The following is a 24,361-nucleotide window of genomic DNA, read 5'->3' as shown; positions in this document are numbered from 1 at the left end:
GAGAGTCCTCAGAGAAAAGGAAAACAATCCTTATCTCATTTGCTTCTCCTGTGTTGTGCTCGTGTGGAATGTGTTTGGAGATTGTTTATCCAAAGGTGGTTGTTTGATTGGATTCTGGTTTGAGTTGTTTTCACTCTTTGTCCAATCACAGAATCACAGAATGATGAGGTTGGAAGAGACCTCTAAGATCATAGAGTCCAACCTGTGCCCTGACACCTCAACCAGACTATAGCACCAAGTGCCATGGCCAGTCTTTTTTAAACACATCCAGAGATGATGATTCTACCACCTCCCTGGGAAAAGCATTCCTGTACTTTATTATTCTTTCAGCAAAAATTTTTTTCCTAATATCCAACCTATACCTTCCCTGATGTAGCTTGAGACTGTGTCCTCTTGTTTTGAAATCGGGGCCAAGCTGTGTCGGGACTCTGGAAAGAGTCACGAAGTTTTCATTTTTATCTTTTTAGCATTCAGTAAGTATACTTTCTGTATTCTCTAGTATAGTATAGTATAGTATTCTTTAAGATAATTAGTATAATAAAGTAATAAATTAGCCATCTGAGAACATGGAGTCAGATGCATCATTCTCTCCTGTCGTCGGGGTTGCCTGGATTTACAACAGGTGACAGAGGGGGGCAGGAGGTGACAGTGCTCTGAGCCAGCACCACTTCGCTGTGATTCCCAACATAATTATCCCCTAATTCCCACCCCAGCAGCTCTCCCTGCTGCTGGCAATAGGACCCAGAGTTGTGATTAGCTCTGGAGAGGGGAATTTCCACACCCTGCTGTCCTCTGGTGCTCCTGATTCCCTCTCCTTGCTGCTCCATCCGCTGCCCCATTCACCGGCACTGGTGCCGCGCATAAACTCAGCTGTAAACAGAAATTGCTGGCAATTTTACACCTCCCAAATCCCGGGATTTTTTCATTATTTTGCCAACATGTAGAAGGCAGATCTACCATCTATTCATACCATACCAGCAGTGGGTGGCTTGGCTGACTGCTGGGATGTGTTTGTCCTTTCCTCTGAGGTTGTGCGTGCCCAGGGGGTTTGTGTTATCCCAGAGCTCATCCCTGGCTGCCCTGGAATAAAGGGATGTCTGCAGTGGCTGCTTGCTGATTTTCTATTGACTCCTCTTGGAGGCTGAAGGTGTTTCTCGTTTCTTTCTGATAATGCAGCGAGGACAGCAATTTAGCAGCACTGACCTTGTAATGATGTTTATTTCTTCTCGCATCGAGGATGGGTTTTGTTACTCATTCTGGGGCTCTTGGGCTGATTTGGGATGATGGCGTGGAGCAGTTCGTAGGCTCGGCTTTGTGGTCACTGATCCTGACTCAAGGCTTGGTTTTAGCACTTGCTTTTAGCCCTGCTGTCACCACTGATTATTTTCAGGGGAAATTAGAGAAAAAGAATTAGAAATATAATAAGCATAGGATTTGCCAAAATCCCTTCCTTTTTGTTTTTGTGTTTAATATATGTATAAAGTACTCCTTTTTCAGCTTAAATGCACCTGAACCTAAAAGCCAAACTCCTGCAGATTAATTAACACTTAATTAATGCCAAATCAGGCAGTTATAAGGCACTACAACGCATGAAGAGAACAGCAACCTGTCCTTTCATATAATCCCTCAGAACATCATGGCCAACCTCAAGAATTTATAACATAAATCTACAAGACTTGAAGGTTGTTTTTTTTGCTTTCTGTTTTATGACCCTTTTCTTTTTTTTCATTTTGTAATTAAACTTTTCAAACTTTATCCTGCAAATGGCAAGAAATGTAGTGTAAGTGGAAGGAGAAAGGACACCATGCTGTGCCTACAGAAATAATGAATTCCTCCTAGGGCTGTAAAGACATGTACTGATTAAAACTACAACTGCACCGTGCAAAAAGAGGCCAATTTGATAGCCTAAATGGCTAATTTTTTATTATTTCCTTGATAAAGGTATAAATGGTGCCAGAAGGATTATTAGGAACTGAGGTCTTAATTGTTTCTCAAGTTTTTACACCCCATAATGACACTCAAATAGATCCAATGGAAAGTGCTCGAAGACTGGACAACCTTGAGGAATCTCTCTCTCATGCAGCACTGAATACATCCCTACACGAGATCTGGAGGATTTTCAGGGTGTTCAGAGAGTGAATTTCAAGCAGAATGGTAATTTTATGAGTATTTTTTCCAGCTGGGAGCCACAATGATGCAGGATTATCGTGGGCTCACATAACATGCCATTTTTGCAGGAGAAAAGTTGTTATTTCAAACTTATAACCGTATTACTTTTTTTTATCAGTGATTTATAAATCCAAACCAAATGATCCAATAGCTTTAAAAATCTTTACTGGCATGTGAATGTTTTTCCCTGTCCATTTATGTATCATTTATGTGTTTTTCCCTGTGCTTCACCACCACACTCCTCCCAGCCAAAGCCTGGGGGATCTTCACAGAATATCCTGAGCTGGAAGGGTCATCAAAGGTGCACAGGTCAGGCTGGGTCTTGATGCTGCAGAGAACTGAACTGAGATTAAATTCAAAGTCTAAACTAACCCAGACCTAACCCAGCAGAGAGAGAGGGGTCACAGACTCAGCAGTGACAGTCCCCAGCCCACGTTCATCACCACAGAGAAGGAGGGAGCTGAGGAACCCCTCCAGTGAGCAGCACATCAGCTCACCTGGAGCTTCAGTTCTGCTCCATGAGGGAAGAGAAGGATCACAAGAAAAGGTTTTATTTCCTTGAGGTGAAGGCTGCCCTAGAGCAGAGGCTGGGCAGAGTCACAGAATAAAGCAGGGATTTATTCAAAGGATCTCCTCCATGGATCCACCTTGGGCAGCACAAGAGCCCAGCCAGGGCTGCACCCAAGATGAACCAAAATGGCCCCAAAATGCACGGCCGGGCACGGGGTCTGTCCCTGGGATCAGTTCTGCTCCATTTGCACCTTGCAGTTCATTGTCCCATTCCAGCTTTAGCCCCTGCAGTCCCACCCTGCTTGTTTTTCTCTCTGCAGCCCACGGTGTTTGTGCCCTTGGGCTGAGATTTGGATCATTTGTCCTTGGTGCCCAGCTGGAGCAGGAATTGTTTTGTCTCCCTGCTCTGTGCACAGAGCTCAGCATGCCCTGATATGGAGCTCAGAACTGCACAATAAAGCAGCACAGAATGTGAAAAATAGAAAAGCTGAAAGCTGAGGCATCAGAGGGATCAGCTGGAAGATGATAGCCAGGAGCACCCTGGGGCAGTGGAAGGTGTCCCTGCCCATGGCAGGAGTGGCACTGGAGTGGCTTTAAGGTCCCCTCCAACCCAGACATTGCAGACCCATGTGCTGTCCTTGTGCAGTTTGTTAAACCCAGGGAGGAACGCAAGTGCAGAAGACAGGGCCACTCAACTGGAAATCTCTATTAATATTACATTTTTTTGCTTACAAAATACAACAGGGTCGTGTCTGGGACCTGCAGGTCACGCAGCTCGCTGGGCTGTGTCACCTGGGGGTTAACCACGTGTGATTAGCCGTGCCTCATTAGAAGCATGACTGCACTAATTGATGGAGAGCTCCCGCTGCACCCGGTGACATGATTATTGCTGGGATTAAGCAAAGGTCCCTGCAGAGCAGCCACAGCAGCGCTTCAGGAGCCCCTCAGATCTCACACAGCCCCTCCCCAGCACACCGAAGTGTCCCACACAGCAGCCACCAGCCTGCACCCCCTGCCAGTGACAGAGGGGACCCTGCCACCCATCCCGGGGACACGGCACCGTGATCGGGAGAGCTGAGGGCTGGCAGGGACCAGGGCTGCTGGCACAGCATGGCAGCACCCTCTGGGACGGGGGACAGGAGCTCTGGGACGGGGGACAGGAGCTCTGGGACAGGGGACAGCAGCTCTGGGACAGGGGACAGGAGCTCTGGGATAGGGGACAGCAGCTCTGGGACAGGGGACAGCAGCTCTGGGATAGGGGACAGGAGCTCTGGGATAGGGGACAGCAGCTCTGGGACAGGGGACAGCAGCTCTGGGACAGGGGACAGGAGCTCTGGGATAGGGGACAGGAGCTCTGGGATAGGGGACAGGAGCTCTGGGATAGGGGACAGCAGCTCTGGGACAGGGGACAGCAGCTCTGGGACAGGGGACAGGAGCTCTGGGATAGGGGACAGCAGCTCTGGGATAGGGGACAGCAGCTCTGGGATAGGGGACAGGAGCTCTGGGTTAAGGGACACCAGCTCTGAGACAGCTCTGGGATGGGGGACAGGAGCTCTGGGAGAGCTCTGGGACAGGAGACAGGAGTTCTGGAATAGGGGACAGGAGCTCTGGGACAGCTCTGGGACAAGGGACACGATCTCTGGGACAGGGAGCACACTGGCTCCCAGCTCGCTGCTCATTTGGGACACCCTGATGTCACCCAGGGGAGAGAGCTGCATGTCCACGTGTCCCTGTGCTGGCAGTGGCACGAGGACAGGGGACACAGGGAGCATCCAAACAGCTCCTTCCAGCAAGGCCAGCTGGGAACGAGGCGCTGATTTTCAGTTTGCAAATGATGAGCGTGAGAATATAAAGGCTCCCTTACAAAAGGGAGAGAGAGGGAGAAACAGAGCACATTTTCCTCATTCTTCAGCTCTATTATATCTCTCTGTAGGAGGTGAAAACTGGCAATTACTCTGGGAGATGCACAGGTAGGAAGACAGAACATAAATCAAAATAAAAAGAATCTGAATGCATTCTCCAGTTATTCAATGGATATTTATTCAGCCAGGTTGCTGGGAAGGCCTGGAACAGCACATGAGGAGAAGTTTCTGGGATCTGCCTGGCAATCAGAAGAAAAGGAGATGAAGGGAAGCGATGATCCTACAGGCAGCACACAATCCAAACAAAGCGTTTGGAGAGGAAAAGGCTGGCACAGGTCATGTCGACACAAATAATATTTCTGCAAGGTGCAAGTGGTAATGAACACACGGATGAATCTGGGAGCACCGAAAGCAGCTTTATCCCTGCACTCCACGGGGATTTCATGGGAACAGAGGACAGCATTCATGTGAGGAACACACAATTTTAAAGACTATTCTTGCTTCAGAACCCCCAGACCTTTGGGTATCTGAAGGTCAGAATTCAGATGAACTCGCTGGAATTCATATTCATCAGGAAGAAACAAAGTACGTCCTGGGAAGCCCATTAAAAAAATATAATGTGCTTTTTTTCCTCAGGAATGACTGTGAAATTGGGTGTCATGTATCTGACTTAATGCTCTAATGGGAGGACTGGAACACTGGGGCAGGATTTACAGGAAATATCTGCTCCTTATCTGATCAGAGAAGGAAACCAAAGTCTCGCAGCCTGACACTCCAAGGTGGCTTTGCAGTCAACTTAAACCTCCAAAATTAACTATTTATCATTGGATTTGAACACAGCTCAGATCAGTCACATTGTTCAAGCTCAAAGACTCTCGGACCCCAAAGGAATAGACAAAAAAACCCACAAAAACCCCACAAAGGCAGGCAGGAAAATATAGAGGAACACAAAAAATGAGGCGACCTGAGCAAGAAACCCAACACGAGCCCTCAGGCTGGAAATGGTGACAAACCTGCTCCAGGGCTGCTGCTACCAGAGCAAAACACCTCCAAGAACAATTTCTGTGTAAGAAATGATTCAGGAGATTGCCAGCTATCAAGAAATCGTTTGGGAAAAAAAAAAAAAAAAACAGAAAAGAAAAAGTCTTTTTGGAAGGTTTCTCCTAATGGAAAATGCAGGAGCTCATCACGAGGGCCTCGCTTTTCAGGAGGAGCTGCAGGGGTTTGGCCAGGGCTGGGGGAGCTTTGCAGGGGGGTTTTAGCTTAAAAGCAGCTCCTGGAAAACAACTGGGAGCGCCTCAAGGAGGCACAGGGGCACTGCAGGCACCTCCAAAGGAGAAGGCAGAGGATGAGAGCTGGGCTGGGCTGAGCAGGGGTGCAGGACTTGCAGCTCCTCAGCAGTTCCCAATGCGGAGCAGTGCTGGGCTGGGCTGATCCAGCCTCTGCTCCGTGCTGGACCTGCAGGACATCCCCAGCCTCTGCTGAGGGTCACCCCAAGGATTTGTACCCCTGCATTTGTTTGGCTCATAGTCCATGAAGTTAATGATACTGTTATATTATGGATTATAGTGATGCTGTTCAAGATACAAAAACATCAACACCAGCAAAGCATGTACTCCTACTTTACACAAACAATACACCTTTACTTTACACAAACTATTTGCCCCTGCTTCACCAAATCTGCTGGTTTTAACACAAAAGAATTATGCTAAAAGACCAAGGGAAATCCAGGGAAATCAAAAAATCGCAGGAAATCGCAGGAAAACCTTCAGCAGCACACTTGGGGTAGAGCGGAAAAGGAGGAAGGGTAAAGTTTCAAAAGCTGGTTTTAAATAATAGAAAGTGTGTAAATATCCACCCAAGTGTCTGGTGAGGAGATGAGTGCTGTCTCCATGCAGAGCCTGGGGCTGGAGCAGCGTGGGGCGCAGCTGGGAGCGATGCCTGCAGGGATGGAGCCACAGGCACAGGTTGGAGACAGGAACCCAGGGGAGAGGGGGGAAGCAATGGATGTTTGCAGCTCCTCCGACGGGATATTTCTAATGTAAATATCTGGCAGACTGGGGACTGCAGCTTTTTACAAATTTTTTTAGCATCAGGATAACTAAGATGAGATTGTTTATGCATGAATGAGATATCACAGCCCCAAAAAAGCTAAGAGTGAATGAATCCCCTGCCTGCTGAGTTAGAGGATGAGGTCCCAGCTGAGGGCTGCTCACTGGGGTTTGTGCCTTAAGACAGCTCAGACAAACCCCTAACTCTTCCTTCCTGCCCTAATTCCTCCTCAGCCCCACTGGTCCGGCCTGAAGGATGCAGATCCCCCTGGACCAGGGTAGTTACAACCACTGAATCATCTGAGTCTTCCTCAGCTGCACTGAGGAACTCAGAATCTGCTGCTCAAAGCTTTTCTCTACTTCCAGCAGTGCAAGAATCCAGGATGCCCTGTTAAATACCCTACAACCATTAAATAACCCAGAAAGTGCTACTTGCACACGGGGGAAATCAAATATCACAATGCATCCGCATTTGGCAGCTTCTCTATCACCTTAAAGAAGGCCAAGCTGCCACCCCAGAGAAGGTTTTTAAAAATAATCTTAATTATTGGGCCTTTCCAGCTTTGTTTCAAGAGCACAAGGAGCTCCATCTCAGATGGAGGAGGAATGTGCCTTTGCCCAAAACAATATGCAGCGTGAAGGAAATTCAAACTGACACCATTTCAAGACAGCAAAGACAAACTGATTTAGCAACTCTGACAGGCATTTATAAGCAAAATAAAATGTGAATCTAATTTTGGCCTCCTGCACTGAAATAATGTGCAGCGTGGTTTGATGTCATAACATGAATATTTCATCCATGAACAGCATCTTGTTTGGGAGGGAGATTTCTCCAGACACCTGTGGGAGATGGAGGAGGCTTCACTGCTCTGAGTAACCTGAGAGTAACTTTTAGACCCTTATTGACTTTTTAACTGTTTTGCCAGATGTCAATGTGCAAAAGTAAAAATCATGGCTGAGCCTTTAATTGTAATTAATGGCTGTATTGATCAGCTAAGTTCTGTCTTGCCTCACATCACAAAACCCACTGGATTTCAGAAGGTTCCCTGCCAAAAAGTGCTTTATCCCCATGGCTGGGAGTAAAAAGCAAAGGCTGAACTCTGCAGCCCATTCTTTTTCAAGGCACATTGATGAGGAGCAGAGCAGTGAACTGGGGCAAAGTTGGGTATTTTCAGTCTCCAGAGCATTTTGCTTTGATTTGCATCAAGTTTCAAGGTTCAGCAGTTTAACAGCCAGCACGGCCACGTTCTCATTTCCTTCATTTCGAGTTTCGAGCAAAAAGCATCACAAGGTTCCATCTCCAAGAGGAAATCAATCCCAAATTCCACCTGGCAGTTCACCAGGGTATGGAGAAAACCAGCCCAGCTACTGCTGGAGTTTATGCTGAGTTTTGGCACCAAACATTTGCACAGCCCTTGAAGTTGCTCAGTTTGCGGCCTGAAAAATAAGCAGTGAAAAAGATGCACATAATTTAAATGACACTGAATATTCAATAATGGAAATGACTTAAATATTAGAAGCTCTTTGATGGGTGTTTCTGGGGGAGCTGAGTTTGTCCTTGACCTTTGCTTACTCGTTCCTTTGTCTACGCATAATTAACGCATTCATAATATCATATAAATGCCACTTATTGACACTGTCCCAAGGGCAACTGGTTAGCTGGGAAGAACATGGCCACATTAACATTTCCTAACTCATTTAGCTCCTCTTCCACATTAAACTGAGGAAAGCCATTTGTCACATCACCCCGAGATGTGTTTTAAGCAGGCAATATTTAACGAGGTAATGGTGTAAGTGTTGTCAGGGCACGGTGACAGTCATTTAAAGGGACAGCTCTAACGAGGGCAGCCTGGAAGGACTCGGGGTGGAACCACCTGGAGATTAAACACAGAGGTTGGGAATGTCGTTTCCCTCCTGATTTTTCACACTTCTTCCTTATTTAGTCACAGCAAGTGGTGATGGAGCTGGATAAACCCATGGTCAGTGACCTGTGCCCTCTCCACGGGTGACATCCCCCGAGGTGCCAGCTCAGCAAGGGTGTGAGGTCACCAGGAGCTGAGGTGTTTAATGGCATTCCACAAAATCTCACCTCCAGACCTCACTGCTTTGAGAGATGTTAAGCATCTCTTGCAGCAAGGCCAAACCCAAGAGGTTTAAGGAAAAAACAAAAAACAAAAAAACCAATAACAATAACAATAATCATCTTGCATCCTGTATCCCTCCAGAACACGTTCTCCATTATTCATTGACACAAACTAAATATTCAGGGCCACTTCAGATTTTTTTGAGCATTTCGTTCACTGCACTTGACTTTTATCTGGGAATTATTTTTAAAGACTTCCCTAACAAATCTCTGATAAAACACATGTCAGAACTTCGGCAGGGCTGGCAAATTTTTTTTTTTCCCGAGCTCAAGTTAAATTTAAAAATGGAAATTGGACTAATTAATTACTTCAGATGGAAGAAGAGAAGAGGATTTCAGTGCAGGGCTGAAATGAACAATGCAAGAAGGAATTGGGCACTTCCAGGGATGGAGCATCCTCTGGACCAAGCTCAGCTACAGCTATGGCCCTATATTATTAAATTATTAAATAATCCCTAGTAAAAGCTCAGAGTTTCCAAGTCAGAATCTTCCTGTTCAAGAAGAAAGGCAGAGAAAAAGCGCTTGGTAAACAGACAAGGAATGTACTCCATGAGGTTCCACCAGGGAAAAGGAAAATGAATAAAGCCAGAAGCTGCTACCAGGTTTTCATTTTGTACTTCTACAAAAGAAGAAGGAACAGAAATGAAATATAATCAGTGGATAAGGAGCAGGTGATGTAAGGAATCAATACCCAAGTTATCAAATAACACAGCTGACTGCTAGAATAGAGCAGATCCTGCAGCATAACCTGCATTTCAGTATTAAAAAATGAAAAAAATCAAAACCAGCCCTGGGCAAATACTGGATTTTCCCCTGCTAATGTTGATTTAAAAGATGCAAATTCATTCACAAGCTGCAAGGTGTGGGGAGTGACTGTTAAACCTGCACAGCAGTGACCATTAAACACAGCAGCAATTACACAAAGGGAAACAGTTTTCCTTGGAAAAAGGAAACTGTGCACCATGGACACCTCTCTCTGAGCTCGATCACCAAGTTTAACTGAAGAAATAAAGTGGGAAAAGTTTTACCCTCTTTTATTTGGATAATGGGGGCAGAGCTCTCCCTGATGTGGTTTTCTAAAAGTGTGACACAGGAGTTGTCAATCTATAGGAATAAACCCACAAACTCCTCACAGATCCACAATCATCCATTACAAATTCCCAGCTTCTCTTTGGGGGGAAAAGTGCTGAAAAAGGCTAACCTGAAAATGAAGCACAGCAAAAACACAGCAAGTGTGTGACTTGCCCAACCCTCCCTGCTTAATATTCCTCTCCTCTGGCAGGACCTGCACAGAAAATGCATCTGGAAGTGTCCAGGGTCTGTGACAAGTTCCTGACAGATGATGGATGGATCAAACCCAACAGCTGGAATGCAGAATGATAAGGTTCAGCAATGAAGGGATGAGTGACAGTGGCTGAGCAGATGAACACAGGGGGGACCTTGCAGCAGAAGCTGCATCACCTATTCCTCCATGGAGAGGATAATGGATGAGGTGACAACAGCAGCAATTCATTTCCAGCCAGGAATATGGGCTTGAAAAAACCCCTCTGAGTGCTTTTGTGTTTGTGTTAGCAGCCTTGGGAACACGTGGAGGGGTTTTAGGACTCTGAGGGGCTGTGCTGATTTGCTATCAGGTTTGGGAGCTGGAAATGCTGCCCTGGACCCAGCCCAGCCATTCCCCCAGCACAGCATCCCCCTGGAAAAGGCTGCTTCAGGTGAGCCTTTTTCAGCACTTCCCCCATAGAGAAGCTGGGAATTTGCAATGGATGATTTTGGATTCCAAAGCCATCAGAGCCACCTCAAAGGCAGTTCCATCATTTCTAAACAAGTTCAGCTTCAGAAAAGGATAAGGAAGTGTTTAAATGCGTACTATGACCCAAAGAGCAAAAGGATTATAAAAAATAGAGAGAAGGGAAAAAAGGCATTTGGGATCAAAGCATATTTGCTGCTCTGACCACTTCTGCAGCTCTGAGAATTTTGAAGAATTTGGTATCTTGTGTCATTAGTGAAAACAAACAGTGCCATAAGTGATTTCTCAGGAGTGTCCTGTTTCACTGACATTCCACCAGCCAAAGGAACTGTTCCACGGGAAGTTTCCAGAAAGCAGAAAGTTCCTCTGAACCCCAGCACACCCCTGGCTCTCCTCAGGCTCCTCCCTGCTAAGCCCAGCCTAAACCTGTCTGCTATCTCCAGCTAATAGATGGAGCCATTTGCAGGAGTGGAATATGAGGAGCCTGCAGCTCAGACACATTTCCTGATTTCCTGCTCCTCCTGCAGCACTAATTCCACTTCCCTGCACATCCTGCCTGTCCCAAGTACATCCTTCCTGCTGCCCAGCCTCCAGACCACAGCCCCATTAAGCAATCAAACCATGGATGCTCATCAGCTGCTGCTCCCGCTGCTGTTTGGTCTCTGTTTGCCTTTTCTTCTCAACTTCCACAATATCTGGGTGGGGAACTTGGAATTCTTTGCCTCTTGCACTGTCTCACACACCCTGGCTGGTGCTATGGGAAGTGCAGCTATGCCAGTTGTGTTATTTATTTATAAAAATTTAGCAAAATTACACAAAAGTCAAAACAGCCTTGGGTTACTTGGCCACGTTCAGCTCACAAACAGCAATGACAACTTTCCCGCTTTCTCCTTTTCAGATTATGAATTTCATTTAAGAGGGATTCCTCTTTCTTTTTTTGCCTACAAAAGAATCCAAAGAGCCTGAACAGAATAAAAAGGGCTGGGACTGGCAGGGCAAGGGGGAATGGTTTCCCACTGCCAGAGGGCAGCAGGAGATGGGATGATGGGATATTGGGATATTGGGATATTGGGATATTGGGATGGAATCCTTCCCTGTGAGGGTGGGAAGGGGCTGGGATGGAATTCCCAGAGCTGCCCCTGGACCCCTGGCAGTGCCCAAGGCCAGGCTGGGCAGGGCTGGGAGCACCTGGCACAGTGGGAGGTGTCCCTGCCCATGGTCCTGTCCCTGAAATCAGATGATCTTCAAGGTCCATTTCAGCACAAACCATTCTGAGATCCTCTCAAGTTATTTCTCCTAGTGCTGAGTTAATCCTGTGGGAAATCAGTAGAACTCAAAGGGCTTTTTTCCCCCCAACTAAACACCTACTCAGCTCCTGTTCATCTGAAACTCGGTTTACTTGAGCAAGGCTGAAGAAATCAAGCTGTCCATCAATTATTTAAAGTGTTTGGCCTCGATCCTGGCTCCACACTTAATTTCGCCACAGCCTTAAAGCTGGAATCTTCCACAGCCAAATGGCTGGGAAAGAAAAGGCCTGGACTGACTTTTGGGGTGAAATGAGTTGTTTTGGATGCTCTGAGCAGAGGGTGGGGGTGAATCCAGAGCTGGGCAGGGAATTTTCCCTTCCACACCCTGAACTCAACCACCTCTATCAGCAGCTCCCTCAGAGGGGTCTGAGCTGGACTTTGGGGCCTTCTCAGCAGAGATCCTGAAATCCAGATGTACGAAATTTCAAATAAAACCCCAGGTATATAGTTATATCTATATAAAAATCTACTCGACGATATAAAAATAGAAGTATAGCTAACACTCCAAATCTTTGTCCTTACAAGAAGGGGAGAAATGCATTCTTCTGTTCCATGGAATTTAATTAGTTCCTAAATTTAGGTTCTGTCAGTAAAGTTACAGAGGATTCACTGCAGTCGGATTTAAATATTGGGTGATATTTTATATTTCACACAATGCTAATGGATGACATTACCTTCATATAGATATTGTCAAGTATTGCCGTGTGAATTCTTGGGTCTATTCATAATGTTTTAGTCAGCTAAATCATATTTGATTGCATTTTAAAAAAACACTTTCAGTCCCAGATATTTGTTATTTGAAAGGAAGAATTCAGTGAGACCCTGAATCCCATGAGCTGGGAAAGACTGATCTAAAGCAAAGCCACAGGTGCAAAAATAATTAAATCTTTTAAGCATCAGAGTTATGATGCAATCCACAGGGGAGAAGGAGAGAAGTCAGTGCTGAAATTCCTTCTCTGATATAAACTTATTTCTCCCAATTGCTCAGTACCTTAAAATTCAAAGAATTTGGGTAGAACTTTCTAGAAATTCCAGTACTTCAATATCTGAGTATCTCTTAGCACAGATAAGAGATACTGTGCACCTCAGTTCTTCATCTGCAGTAGAACAGCACAGAACCAGCTCAGGAGAGCTCCCCAAGGGTCACTAAACACCTGGAACTCGAAGTCCATTCAGTAAGAAGGGTCAAACCATTCTCCAGTTTGGCTCCAGCTGCTGCTGCCTCAAACTGCAGAATTCCCAAGGTATTTTCTCCTGGAGATGCTGGGTTTGGACAAAATTCAGGCCAAACTTACTCAAAATTCACCCAGAGACAGGATCTGCCACCTCAGGCTGCTGCAGCTTGGGAAGGTTTTATAAATCCTCCAAGAGCATTCTCCCACCTTCTTTTTAAATTGTTTTGTTTGTTTTTATGGAGCAGATTCACTCAGCTTAAACTCCTTTGCAAGCTCTGTGCCACACGCAGGGAGAGCAGCTGGATGGTGCAGGACTAGAAATGCCATTTTAAAATGTGACCCCAAAGTTCATTTTTGGCAGATGGGATTTTCCAGATACAGAGCTGAGCTCCCTCCATAATATCTGAACTCAATTTAAGTTTGATCTATGAGATTATTTTCATTCCAACCCCTTTGGACACTTGCAACAACAACATTTCTCTTCTCCCTGCACGGATTTAATTTGGTCATGCACTGCAACTCTGCTTAGAAAGCTGCTTAGTGGCAACATTTCAGAAATCTGAATCAAATTTTCCTGAGTGAAATAAAATTAGTTATCGAGGAAAGGATAATCCACTTTTCTAGGGGCAGTGGTTCCATATTTTAGTAAAGGTTCAGAAATACAATAATAATCCTAATAATGAAATGGCTGTGAGATAGAGTGAGTGCTGATGGCAGGATGGATGTGGGAGCAGCCTGGGGATGAACTGGGAGTGACTGGGAGCACTGGCTGGGCCACAAACCCACAGCTTTACACCAGAAACCTCTGAACTTCCTGAATTCTCTGGGCCTGGATCTGCCAAGTGCTGCAGAGCCATTTTAACCCCCAGAAATGTGAATTCAGGGCTCACAGAGCTGCTGAGGTGGCCAAACCCTGCAGGGTTCGGTGGTGCTGAGCACTTCCCCAGCTCTGCTCATTTTCTGGGCCCTTTTGGTGCCTCTCCCACAGTTTCAATCCCACCCCTTCATCTTCCAAGCCCTGCAGGGTGATGAAGCCAATTACCAAATGTACTAATTACACTATGAAGGGCTTGGTAATTCCCAAAATCCAAGTTCCAGGAGCTGCTGGCAAACAAGGTCACCCTGCCACTGCCCAGAGGTCAGAGCATCATCTCTCCTCATCCCAAATTCCTCAGCTACGCCCTGCCCACCACCAGGCCAAGGAATTTGGAAACCCAGAGAGGGCTGGGACCTTCTCAGGAGCTGGGATCGTCCTCCAGCAACAGAGGCAGAATCAGGAAAAAAGGGTGAGAGCAGAACCATGGCCAGGGAGATGACCTGCCACGGAATTCCAGCTGGAAAATTCCTCTAAAACCACAAAATCCAACCATTTCCCAGCACTGCCAAGGCCACCAGTGCCATGTCCCCAAGTGCCACATCCACACAGCTTTTAAACCCCTCCAGGGATGTTCCAGCACTCCCTGCTAATTGGAAGGTGGTCAAGCATCTCCTCACAGGGCACCTTCCTTGCCAGTGGCAAAAATGCCCAGTGGTGGTTGGTGAGCTGTGAGTGCCCCTCACTGTGTGACACCATCAAATCTGATGAAACTTTCTCAATCAACTCCTTTTTTTGTGGACTCCCAGTAAAAAAAAAAAAAAAAAAAAATCCAAATAACTGGAACAATTGCATGATGTTCCCAGGAGAGCCCACAGGGGTTTTATCCCCACTTCCAGCAGGAGTGGAAAGCAGCAGTCGCAGCCAGCTGTGCTCTCTCCATCCCTCTGGGAATGCCCAATCCAAACCCACACAATTTCTGTGGAAAACCCTTGGCCAGTGAGACCACACAGGCTCCATTCAGCTGAGCAAGCACGGCTGGGAACCCATTAATTTGCTGGGTGAGTTATGGTTCCCTGCAGCACCTTTTGTTCACTGTCAAGGTTCTGCAACAATGACAGATGCAGCTACAGCCAGCCCAGAACTCCAGAATTTGATCTCCTAAATCATTCCAGATATTAAATGTCTCAGCAATAAGCCTGGCAAATGAATTCCTCTGGAGCTCACACTTGGTGCTGAGCACGAGGCAGGAGGGACTCCCCACACAGCTCCCCATTGTTCCCTGGGAAATTATGCCATGGAAATCATCCCTGGAAAGGAACCAGAATCCCAGGAAAACTCACACAACTTCCAGTGGCTGCTAAAAGGAGCTGCAAATCCACCTGGATCAGTGAGGCAGCACTGTGGGCCATTAGGAGCTCACCAATCCCAGTGTTAATAGCAGGAGCTGGACATGCATATAAAATCCCCACTTACCCTAGTAAATAAACAGCAAAGACTGCAGCAAAATAAAGAACCAGGGGAGCACAGGCAGAATGCTTAAGCAGCAAGACACAGGCTGGGTTTCAGTCTGACTCTTCTCAACCTCAGTATTAATCTTTTTTTTTTTCCTTTTTTTTGTTTAAAACCATCTCCTTCCTTGAGCCACAGCAGTCAAGAGAAGTGAGCAAATTCCACCTCAACTCATTTATAAAGAGCACAGAACTGTTCAAAGGAATCCTCACCCAAAGCAGATTAAGGCACGCAGAGGGTGGAACAATTGCTACTTCATTTTTAATTTCTCCAAATCGCCATCAGATAGATGACAGTGCTTAGCACAGGAAGGATTCTGCAGGCTCCATAAACAATAGAGGTATTACCCATTATCACACAAGTACAAATTAGTTTGACCTTTCCAGCTTTTTCATATGAGGCTTCCTTTTTTCCACTTGACTAGAGAAAATATTGAGTCAAGCCATGCTCTGCACTCTCCCTTCTCAGATGTGTTTGACCAGTGCTTCCTTCCTAAATCTGCAATTAGAAGAGACCCATTAAACACTGAATTCACCTGTGCTGGAATTCTCTGGCTCACCCAGCACATTCCTGGTGCTCTCCCAGTCTCACTCCTGGCGCTGCTTTTCCCATGGGGATAAACGTGGGATCTCATCATTTCATATTCCATGGGAAGGGTTGGGAACAGCATGGAAATGCTGTTGTGGCAGCAGAGATCATCACATAATCATGAAGTGTTTGGGTTGAAAGGGGCATTAAATCTCATCCTATCCCACCTCTGTCACGGCAGGGACACCTCCCACTGTCCCAGGCTGCTCCAAACCTGGCCTGGGACACTTCCAGGGGCAGCCACAGCTGCTCTGGGAATTCCAGCCCCTCCCCAACCTCCCAGCCAGGAATTTCTTCCCAATCTCCCATCCATCCCTGCCCTCTGGCAGTGGGAGCCATTCCCTGTGTCCTGTCCCTCCAGCCCTTGTCCCCAGTCCCTCTGCAGCTCTGAGCTCTCCCTGGAGCAGCTCCATGACCTCCTCTGGATTTGCTCCCTGGCTTTTCCGTGCTGAGGACCCCAGGGCAGAGAGGGAAGGATGCTCATGGAAGTTCCTTCCATCCTCCCTGCCCACAGCCCCCTGCCTGATCCCATGAAAACTCAATGGATTTAGGAACTGGACCAACACCAAGCTCTCCTTGTAAGACACAAGTACATCCCTAGGAGGCCTTTGCATGTCCCCAGGCAGGAGAGTGGCACAGAGCTGTGATCCCTTGTGCCAAGAGCTGCCAGGGCAGTGATCCCTGGCCAGGCTGTGCACGCTCTGCTCATGGACACCCAGCCCTGCAAGGGTTCAAGTCATTCCTCAGCACTTTCTGCCAGTGCATCCTGCACAGGAATCCTCTGGTTCTCCTGGTCATTTTGTGAGGAAACCAGAGGAGCTGGGGAGGAGCAGGCAGAGGGTGGTGCTGAGCCAGCCAAGCCCTGTACCTGGCAGGCAAAGCTGGGACGAGCTGCTGGGCAGGGAAAGAGGGAAAACAGCAGGGGGAAAGCAAGGGGGACACTGAGCACAGAGCCCTGGCAATGACAGGATAGTCCAAGGAGAAATTTCACGCCTTTTTGTGCCAATTCCTCAGATTTAGGGATGCTGAGGAAATTACAGTGTAATGATTGGGGTTAGAGGAGTTAAATCCCCATCCCAGCTAAAGTCTTATCCTAGGCCATGGAGCAGGGCATTCCCTGGGCACTGCCTTACCCCAGGGCATGGAGCAGGGTGTTTCCTATGTCCTACCTTACCCCAGCCCATGGAGCAGAGCATTCCCTGGACTCTTCCTTACCCCATGGGATGGAGCAGAGCATTCTCTGGCTCCTGCCTTACCCCAGGGCATGGAGCAGGGCATTCCCTGGGCACTGCCTTACCCCAGGGGATGGAGCAGGGTGTTCTCTATGCCCTGCCTTACCCCAGTTTGTGTTCCCGATGCCCTGCCTTACCCCAGTTTGTGTTCCCGATGCCCTGCCTTACCCCAGGGCACGGAGCAGGTCCCAGTGCCCCGGGATGCTCCGCGGTTCCAGCTCTCTGCGCTGAGTGCTGCCACCCTGTGGGACCCGTGTGGCTCCCGTGTGAGCCCGGCACTGCCGGGATGCTCAGCACACACCTGAGTCTGGGAGGCTGGCAGGGCTCAGAGGAGCAATCCAGCTGCTCCCAGGCGAGCACAGCACTCTGGGATAATCCTGACAGCTAATTCAGGAGCTGGGGATGTTTATAAATAGGATTTGGAACAAAGAGGTTACTGAGTTCTGAGCAGAATAAGAACAGATGTTACAATCCAGGCTCATTTGTAAGGCAGAGGTAACTGATGAATTTACACAATCCCTGTTTACTCACACAGATCCAGGCCTGGGTGGAAATCCTGCTCTGTGCATCACCAACAGCACAGAAATTCAGCTTGGAATCACTCCTGTGCTGTGCTTCATATTTCATTCATTTCTGCTTCCAGCTATACATGCACAACAGAGGGCATGATACATCTCCCTAATTGAACAATACAGATCAATTAAATATGAAAAGTCGTTCTTGGACTGAAACCCTCTCAGGCAAATGTTCTGCTGTTATGCTAAGTAACTCTTTTTAAAAGCTGGGAGTTGAGTGCTGTTCAGAGGGGGATTCATTTTTATTTATTTTTTTTAAGACTGGGAGACAAAGCCCAGAAAGATTCATCCATTCATTCATGACAAGAGGAGAGAGTTTTGACCATTGAGCAAGGTAAAACATCTTATTTGATGAAAGCTCCTCAGTGCTGGTTGTGTGAGGTGAAGAACGCCCTGGGCTCTCCAGAGATCACCCAAACCACAGCCATGGATCAAACTGGACAAAGATCTCTCTGCTCCAGCTACAGGAAGGTGTAAAAATGAGCAAAAAGGAGCGATGGGGATCATTAACAGGAGCTGTTAAAAGGGAAAGCTGTGCCCTGAGCAGCCCCAGCAGCCCTGGGGCTCTCCCCGATGGCTTTTTTGGGTCTCCACACTCCCATCACTGGCAGCAGAGTGATGCAAATGTGTTTTCTTGTGTGGAAGTGTTCCCAAATAACGCCCTGTGATCTGAATAAAAGGAGTTTAATAAACAAAGCACTCACAGACGGGCTCCAATCACGCAGGTAGGTCCCTGCTGTGCAGCACCACTGGCACTAAATCACCCTCTCAAGAGAGGTTTGCCCACCACAGTCACCGGGCTGTCCTTTGTTCCCTTCTCCAGCTCTAATCAAACACAGTGACCTGCTGAGCCTTATGCAAATTGCCTTAAACACCACATCTCTTCCTGGGCTAAACATTTATATCAATAAATGATAAACACAGATTTCGCCCGAGGCCAACAAAGATACAGCACTGTCAGAGCTCCTGGCAAAGCAAATCAGTCTGGAGCCAGGGGCTGCTCAGCTCAGCTCTCCTGGCAATCTGGGGAAAACCGAGGATTTACTGGTGGGGCTTTCACAAACAGCTTGCTCTCAACAAGAGTTGGGGAAATATCACATGGGAGGGTTGAGTCTCACTGAATCCAAAACCCAAAGAGGAGAAAAGGTGGGGAGGAACCATCCTGGGGCTCTGCTTTTATCTTTATTATAACTTATCTCAGCAGAACTGGGTACTGGCTAGATCAGAACATGAGTAAGGGAGTCTGGCCAGATCTGAGACATCTCCAGCAAGTCCTCAAGGAATGCAGCATCAGCAGCTGAACAACTGGGAGCTTGAGGAAGAGCTAATACAAAAAACAAACGTGGCAGAACCTAGTTTTTGAAACCTTAAACACAATTTTTAAAATAAATCCCTGCCATTTTGAAAATTTGACTACAGACGATTTTTTTGAGTCCTTCTGAAGTGCAATAAGTGCATCACTTACCTCACTGGAGGCCACATGCTGATACATCTGTGCTGTGATTATGACCCTAAGCAAAAATCCCAATTTATGTCACAGAGTCAAAACTTCCCCCTTCTGCTGCACCTTCCTGAAGCTGAACTCTGCACCTGCCAGACACCAGATTGTTTAAAAATCCTCTGACCCTGATGGTTCTGAGCCTTGACCTTCACTGATTTACCCCAGCAATTAAAAACACCCCAACAACTCGTTCTTTTTCTCGGTGTCAGGTTGGGATAGATTTTTACCCTGCAGATTGAGGTAAAACGACTGCACCCAGGGAATAGCAAAGCAGGGAGTTATTTCCCAACATCCCCACCTTCAGAACCCTGCTGAGTGCACCAAACACTGCTCCCTTGGCTCACAGGGAGTGAGAAGCTCGTGTGTGTGAGGATGAGAAGCAGATTTGACACAGATTTGACACAGATTTGACACATTTCCTCCGAGTACCCCCAGATTTGGTGGCTGCTGGGAGGAGGGGGAGGCAGGGAAGAGCTGTGCACTGGCGTGAAACACTAAATCAGCAGGGTGTCATCATTATGGGTTTGCTTTGCTAATGATAAAAAGAATGAATCACTCCTGTCATGATACCCGTGTCTGCACTGGAGTAAGCACGGTGCTGAGGATGTGAGCAGGGCTCAGCCCCAGCTGACGTCTGTGGATTTGGGGTGATCTGGGAGGAAATCACCAACACTCGGCTGTGTCTGTGATCACCTCCCTGCCAGGGGCTGCACATCACTGCACATCACTCACCCAGCAAGCAGCACAGGCTCCCAGTGGGAAGGAGAATTCCCAGCTGTTGCACCAAAGGCTCTTCAAAGGGAGCTGGATCCCCTTTGTGACAGTGGGGCTGAGCACGGGGCAGCCCCACATCAAAGCAGAGAGAGAACTGCTCCTGCAGACACTGCACCAGGTCATCCCAGGCCACACAGGGCAGGTGTGGGAAGAAACCCCAGACTTGCTCTATTCTAACAGGGCTAAAAATAGACCTGTGATGATTTATGAACTTTCAAAAGCAGCAGAGTATTTTTAAGCAGCAGCAGCTTCTGCTCCGTCTGCATCCCTCGGCGCCAGGGCTCTGTCCACCCTGCCCTGATGGGAACCAGCCCCTCCAGAATGCTCACCAAGCAGAATTCAACAAGACCACAAGAGCAAATAAAAAGGCAGTGATCTGTTTGTCTCATGGGTATTATCCTTCCTTCACTCTGCCTCGTCTTTACCCCCGAGTTTCAAATATTCTTTTTTAAAATCAAGTTAACTCCACAGAACTGTCAGACAAAGCCAAGGTAAATAAATCACGTGGCACCAGAATATTTACAAAATTACTCCAAAGTTTTGCGTCTATGAGAGAAATTTTATGTGAGCTCACCCCTGATTTCCAGCTGTCCCTGATGGGGTAACACACGAGTGAATTTGAAACCAAGGAAATGTTAATTCCAGTAAATAAAAACCTGGCTAGCAACAAGAAAGACTTCCATGCATGTCCAAGTTTGGGAACCAAGGTGGGCTCCCAGCAGCTGTCACTGCTGCTGTCCTTCCCTCTGGAATAAAAGCTCCTCAGCCACGGGCTGGAAATCAGCACTGAGGAATCAAGCACTGGAGGGATTAACTGGAAAACCAAGGCAGGACCCCCTGGAGGAGGATGGCCGAGGGCTCAGGGACACCCACCCATGGGCAGAGGTGTCCTTGTGGCCCAGGGCAGAGGACATGTCACCCTCAGCCCTCTCAGCATCCCCGGTGAGCCCAGGTGAGGGGCTGGCAGCCCCAGACACCCCAGTTAACCCACGGAGAGCCGGGCTTTGGAGGCTGCAGCGCCTCAGCCCGCGTTCAGAGAGGCTGCCTGCACAGGTGAGCTGCTCCTCTGCTGTCATTCACATTCCCAACACACGTTTTGTCACTGTGGAGAGCAGGACCAGCTTAAAATTCCAGGAGCGCCAGGCGGGCTGGGAGAGAGCTCAGCTCCTCTGCAGAAGGATGGGAAAATCCTTCCAATTGCAGAGTTTTGCCAGGATCATTCAGCTCCGGCTACCTGCAGGCACACCCTGCTTCCCTGCACTCCCACCGCCCGACAGCTGGGGGGTTTTGGGGCAGGAGACCCTCAGAGCCTCCCAAAAGGTGGTGGTTAGAAACACAGCCAGAGTTTGCGGTGCAAAGGGACATTTCCTGAAATCCCCCAAATTCCTGTCAGAGGGGTTCAGCTGTGCCCAGAGTTCAGCACGGGAGGGAGAGGCTGCTGCTCGCCAGTGGAAGCCATTGTCTCCAGCAGGCTGCCAAGGGGAAATTAGCAGCGTGCACCCCTCTAAATGAGACTGTACGGCACGGAAAAGAGGGATTAGCCATGTAAAGTAAGTCCTTTTGGTATTAGATTAAAGAGGGGAGGTGACTTTGAAGGATTATTCAAGAGCCATTTAAGCAGTTTTCAGGGACTTACAAACGCGGGGTAAAAACGCAGCTCTCTCAGGTCCAGAAAAGAAAAAAAAATTCAGTTTCCCGGCCAGAAAAGCAGCAGGAAAAAGCTTCTGGGGGACCCCCTCAAGTGCAGGCCCCCAGCACGCTGCTCCCCAGGCTCGGTGCTGCCTGTGGAGCCCGGCTGCAGCATCACCTGCACACCTGGGCTGGAGCTGCTGCAGGAGGCACAGGGAGCAGGGAAGGGCTCCCACGGGCACGGGGATGGGTCACGGCGTCCCCCGGGCACCCCGCCAGCACGGGGCACAGCCAGCCACCCACCCACTGCGGGGCAGGGGCTGCTGCGGGCTGGAAAGGAGCTCCGGACTATCGCGACCATCACAAGAGGAGCTGCCGCCAGCCCCCGCTCCCACCTCGGTGATTTATCCGCTGGGATGCGGGTCCTGAACCGAGCCATGGAAACCGGAGGATGGGCGAGCACAGCCACAAAATCTGATTTCTGCCTCCAGCCAAACGTGCCCTGCTTCCCCGCACCTCCGGGTGCCTCATCAACGTGCCGGCTCTTAATCCTCTGCCCACATTAATCCAGCCAGGGGAGAGGAGTACGTGGCTCCAAGACATCAGACTGCTCTATCGAACGAGCCCTCCTCGGGGGAAAAAAACCCTTCTTTGGCTTAGTCTAAATTAAGGTGACGGGTAATTAGTATGTAAGATACAAACTATTGCCACTTGTTATGCAAGCAGCATCCTTTAATTTGTAGTTTCGAGAGCAAGCCGCTCCTGTCTGGGATAAATAAAACAACACGCTGCGGTATGTTGCTCACGACACGGGAGCAGCAGCAGCCTGGAGAAAGCAAAAGGAGCTTCAACTCCAGCCGGGAACGCGGCTGGAGCCGGCAAAAAGTTCTGCGTGCGCTTGGAGCAGCCTGAGGGGAGCATCCCCGCGTCTGCATCCCGGGATGCTCCTGCTCTCACAGAGGGATCATCCCCGCTCTCACTCGGGGATGCTCCTGCTGTCATTCAGGGATGCTCCTGGTCTCACTCAGGGATGCTCCTGCTCTTATTCAGGGATGTTCCCGTTCTCACTCAGGGATGCTCCTGCTCTCATTCAGGGATCATCCCCACTCTCACCCGGGGATGCGCTCGCACTCACTCGGGGATGCTGCTGCTCTCACCCGGGGATCATCCCCGCTCTCACTCCGGAATCATCGCCGCTCCCACTCAGGGATGCGCCCGCTCCTGTCCGAGGATGCTCCTGCTCTCACCCGGGCATCATCCCCGCTCTCACCCGGGGATGCTCTCCCCTCCTGTCCGGGGACCGGGCCACCCCCGCCCGGGGGCTCCACATGACCCCGCGGCAGCTCCGCGCTCCGGTGGCACCGGGGGTCCCTGCGGGCCCTTCGCCCCTCCGGCCGCGCCTCCGCTCCGCCGGCTCCGCAGCGCGCCCGCGCTCTCTTCCCCCGCACCGCAGCCTTGCTTGAAAATTCCTTATTTACCACCTATTTCTTTTTTTCCTTAAATCCCGCTTTAAATCCGCCTCCCTCCGAGCCGAGCCGAGCCGAGCCGAGCCGAGCCGAGCCGAGCCGAGCCGAGCCGCGCTTACCTGCCCGGGGCGGGGGGTTCATGCCCGGCGCGGCTCCGCGGTGCGGGCGCTCCCGCGCGGTCCCGCGGCCGCAGCATTGAGCGGCAGCGGCGGGGCCGGGCGGGCTCCGCGCAGAGCCCACCCACCCCCGAACCGCCGTGCGCGGGGGGCGGGCGGGGCCGCCTTAACCCTTCGTGCCCCGCCGCTGCCCGCCCGGAGCCCGCCCGGCAGCGCTCGGTGCCGGCCCCGCGGCGGCATCCCCTGCCCTGCCCCCGGCCGGCTTTGCTGCAGCCCAGGTGCGGCTCTTTCCGCGGCTCCGAGCCCGTTCCCGTCGTGCTCCCCGCTTTTCCCCATCCCCGACCATCCCCGGTCCCACTAAGGGAGACCCCAGAAGCCCAAATTACCGCTCGCGGCTTTATTCTTTTTTTTGTCTTTTTTCCTTTTTTAATCTATTTTATTTTATTTTTTATTTCCCCCTCGGCGCGTTGCCCTCCGGTTTTAATCCCAGATTTGCCATAATTATCTCGCTCTTTACAGCGAGCCTCTCCTCACCCGCCAGCCTCTCGCTCAGCCCTTTGCATCCACCGTCTCCTTTCATCCCCTTCCCGCTCCTCCTCGTCCAAGAGCTGCGTGTGGCGTGCAGGAGGATGAGGAGCCCGAGAGCACAGCGCACCTGGTGCCAGCCCGGCTGCTCCCAAGCTCTGCTGGCCGTCCCTGTGCCCAGGGATGCTCCCAAACCTTCCCCAGGATCCCTCATCAGGGTCTCTGCTTGCTGCTGCAATGCGAATGATGAGCCACGAACTGCTTTGAAAGTCAGGAGTTCAGGCTTGATAAGCAGCACAATGTAAAGGCACAAATAAAGGAAAAATAAAAGTATTCAGAAGTGAATGTGGGACCTACCTCTCCCCCGTCCCAAAATCCTGTCCTGGGAAGTGCTCTTCAATGCTTGTGCAAAAAAAAAAAAAGCCTTGCAGTGCAAAGAGGGTATTCAGTCTTAACTGTGCCTCCCCTGGGCTTTGAGGGATTAAGTGAAACCCTTATTATGTTTAATTATCTCTGGAGTTGCTCTCTGTGCTTGCTGCCTTGCTTTATGGTTTAATAAACTGCACGTCGATAGAAACAGAATGACAATTAACAGTAGTGCAGCCTGGGCTGGCGTTTCCTGCCGCTCACAGGTTCCTCCTCAACCTGCCTGCCCTCAGGTG

General features: G+C 49.1%; 1 protein-coding gene across 4 annotated transcripts in view; it reads right to left on the bottom strand.

Annotated features, from left to right (window-relative positions):
- CNTN4 (contactin 4) overlaps window positions 1-24,154 on the bottom strand; it is a 267,122-nt gene extending 242,968 nt beyond the window's left edge. For 3 of the 4 annotated variants that reach the window (XM_030956814.1, XM_030956817.1, XM_030956816.1), the window contains exon 1: window positions 23,178-23,271. The gene's annotated coding sequence lies outside the window, so the exon portion shown is untranslated. Of the gene's footprint in view, window positions 1-23,177; window positions 23,272-24,056 lie in introns of those variants that run through there. The other variant, XM_030956815.1, reaches the window with a different exon arrangement.
- Between the last annotated feature and the right edge of the window lie 207 nt (window positions 24,155-24,361).

This window comes from Camarhynchus parvulus, chromosome 12 (assembly GCF_901933205.1).
Source record: "Camarhynchus parvulus chromosome 12, STF_HiC, whole genome shotgun sequence".
Classification (NCBI taxonomy): domain Eukaryota; kingdom Metazoa; phylum Chordata; class Aves; order Passeriformes; family Thraupidae; genus Camarhynchus; species Camarhynchus parvulus.
The sequence above is the reverse complement of the archived record's forward strand: the minus strand, read 5'-3'. Positions and strand labels throughout refer to the sequence as shown.